Below are 3,620 nucleotides of genomic sequence, written 5' to 3'. Positions count from 1 at the left end.
CGCGTTTCCAGCGGCGGCGGCGGAGGCGGAGGCGGGCAGTAGAGGATGGAGATCCAGTCACTCAGTATAGGCAGAAGTATTTATCACGCAGCAGTGATTCGTCCGACGATTAATGGGCGCGAATCCCGCCGTCCGTCTATTCCTCTCGTACAAACGGCGAACGCTCTATAGCCGTGACTCAATGCGTCGCTATTAACCGCTTTTCTCTGAAAAGTTTCCGTCGCCACCTCAACACTACACCAGAAGCTATAGCCGGCCTGCAACAATCAGCATATATATCACTATACAACATGAAACAATCGGCATTTATCACTGTACAGCGCTGCGGTCTGCTCGCGGTTCCGTACGACTATGACTGTACAGCCGCGCTGGTTTTCTTGCAGCACTCCGGACCAGCGCGTATCGCGGTGTATTGTCACCGTTTACCAGCAGCACACATGCACAAGTCTCGGTATAAAGGTGCGCGCCGTGCGGCCGACTATTGTTCTAGCGGGTTACTTCCGAGGTGGTCTCTACTGCGCGAGTTAATAGCGGCCCCGTACGAATATAGCACAGCCTATGCACCGTCGTTCCTGCTGCGATGCTGTTGCCTTGATGACACAATTAACTGCGATCGCGGCAGAATTATCTGTGTTTCCTCTTTTTTCCGATTTGCCACAACTCCGCGCGCAGCCGGTGTACGCACACACACTGACCCATCGCGTGCGTTCGCCCGACCGGACGGGTTGCGATCGGCCCTCCGCCAGCTTTTGGGTATTCGCGAGTTTTCGCACTTCGCGTTTAGAGCTTTTCCACAATCCGTGTAATTACAGGAAATGGAATGTAAACGTGAACTAATTTTTTAATCCTAAAACCACACAAATATTTGTTCTTAAGTTTTTTTTTAGGAAAAATCACTTTTTCAAGGTTTTTCGTTGTTCTATTTTTCTTATATGTCTGAAGTTTTATCGGGTTAAACAAAAATATCTGAACCAAACGTAAAATCCAAGAACGTTAATATAGCATGTTGTGATAATCTGTAGTCGAAACTAGCACGGGTTTGGTCTATGGCAGTGCTTTGAAAAGTCGAACCCACCAAAAAAACTGCCAAAAAAATAGCCATTCAGAAAAATAGCGTATCGTTCGTTTTCGCGCCTCTTGCGAAATGTGAACTTTGGATGGCTTCCGGGCCGCGGCGTCGACGGACGTGAAATATAGTGCGCGCCGAACGCCAACCGGACGCTTGAAGCCTGCTCTGCGCATCGGCGGCAAGTCGAAAGTGTGCGAACCGGTCGTTTTTCGGTTTGATTCGCTGCCCGCCGATGGTTTGGTGACATTTTATTTATTGTCGCCCACGTGTTTGATTTAGGTCCATAACTATATATGGCTCAACCTTACTTGTTTTTGTTTTTTCACTTTTCATATGATCGCTTTAATAAACACGTTAAGTTAAAAAAAATCTTTAGAAGTCGAAGTTCTGGAAATATACTTTCTTGTCCGCTTTATGTATTTGTACTTTTCGCTCAAATTAAGTTTCACTAGGTAGTTCTTTACCGTATGCCTGAATGTGTAATTTATGCATTCGACGACGATATTATAGCTCTATTAATTTAAATCACAACAACCATTCGCGCTTCCTTGGATATTTTTTGGACACACGTCAGAGTTGTAAAAAAATATTATTGATCTTAGACGACAGCCGTCATTAACAAGCGGTGGATTTAACGTAAGGTTTATTGTAGGAGAGTGTTTGGCATGGTCTACCCGAAACTGGAACGTTCGTTTACTTCGTCACGTGATGCTGGCAATTTCCGAAAGCAAAAAGGTTAATACTTTTACAAGGGCGTCCGACCTTTCTTTTAAAAGGTTAACAGTGCCATTTTTATTAAAGCCAGCATTGAATAACCGGACATGAAAATACTGCAAAAATATTTGAAAAGTAGCTTTTTACTCCTACTTTAAAAAACGGTATTGAAATACGTCATATTTCAAAATCTAGTTAAAAGTCGGAATGCAATATCACCCTTTTCGCTACTTGAACTAGTCGACTATTTGGAAAATGCCTCTCCTCTACTTAAACGCCGTGTATGTTAGTTGTGAGCTTTCAGAAGCGTAACAAAACAGGCGTTAGGCCATGCGTCGTTTGATGCGACGGTAAGTTTGTGTAGTACAAATTAGGTTGTTATTAGTGTATGTTACAACTGTGACAGCAAAAAAATATATTTCATTCTGACCTGTGATGTATTTTGTGAACTTTCAGGAGGGAACAGTCCTGATCCACATAAAATTGCTCTGTTTTTTTGGCTATATATATTATCCAATATAATCCTTCAAGTATTAACAACACATCCTTTAACTATTTAGCAAAATCAGTTTTAGCAAAAATTAACTATTTTAGCAAAATCATTCGATAAATTAGTGCATGATTCTTAAACTTCTGTGCTGTGGCTCCCTTGAGACAATTCACCGAAAGCCGCCCCCTCTTCGAATAATATGATTGGTAGCTACAAAAAACATATGCCTGTACTTTTTCTATAAACTTAAATCATTTGCATAAGACAGGCAGTGCTTTCAAATAGATAGGAAGACAGCACAGGCAGGGCATAGAGGCGCTTAAATATACTTTTTTACTGGAAAATTACGCAATGTAGCTCGATATTTGTGATTTTCTACTGCTAAACGTCAACATATGTAGCACATTAAAGTCGTCAATGAAAAACGTCAACAACTGTAGCATATTAGAGTTGTTAAAGATGATTGTTATGTCTTAATCTCAAAATGTATTAACGTGAGTTGCAGTTTGTTCGGTGTAATGTTATTGATTGCTTTTCTCGAAAATACGATTTCCAAGTTTTGTTACGATTTACAGCAGACCTGGGCAACATACGGCCCGCCGAGTAGTTTAATCCGGCCCGCGGCGTATTTTCCTGGAAATACATAGGCTAAGCGAAAACAGGGGTGAGTTTCTACATGTTTGGTTGTACCGTAAACACTTTATCCAGGGACGAATCTAGTCATTATCCCGCCAAATTAAATTTTTAGCCTGTTCAGCCCGCCACCAGCTTTTGGGTATTCGCGAGTTTTCGCACTTCGCGTTTAGAGCTTTTCCACAACAAATCCTTAACGGAAATAGTTTTCGCGCTGCGCGCGAATCTCTTCCGTCTTTCTTGTATGTGCCACGCGATTTTTTGCATCTTTACAGACAAATAGCGTCCTCTGCACTGTGACACTCTTCCCAACGAAAGTTTAACAAACTTAGTTTAATATTTATATATTTCTGCGCTTCGGTTAACAGAATTCCGTCTTTAAGATATGAACGAAATGTAGACCGTTTTCTTAACTCTGAAATATACTGATTCACATTTTGTCAACCTAATTTAGTTAATGCCATTTTGTGTGTTTCTTCCGATTTATCTCGTCTTTGCAGTATGGCCGTTCTACCGCAGGTGACACATTGGTAACTTAAAGCCCCAAGAAAACAAAAAAATATTTTTTGTGCGACATTTTTACGCATTTTAATCTTAATTTTTGGTAAACGTCAATATATGATGCAATAGATAGTTTTTATCTGTGCTCAATGCGTTTTACCTGTTCTCCATGCGCCCGTTAAATCTAAATTAAAGTTTGCATTTTAAAACGAA

Source organism: Ascidiella aspersa, chromosome 6, assembly GCF_963924565.1.
Source record: "Ascidiella aspersa chromosome 6, kaAscAspe10.2, whole genome shotgun sequence".
Taxonomy (NCBI): domain Eukaryota; kingdom Metazoa; phylum Chordata; class Ascidiacea; order Phlebobranchia; family Ascidiidae; genus Ascidiella; species Ascidiella aspersa.
Note: the sequence above shows the minus strand (reverse complement) of the source record.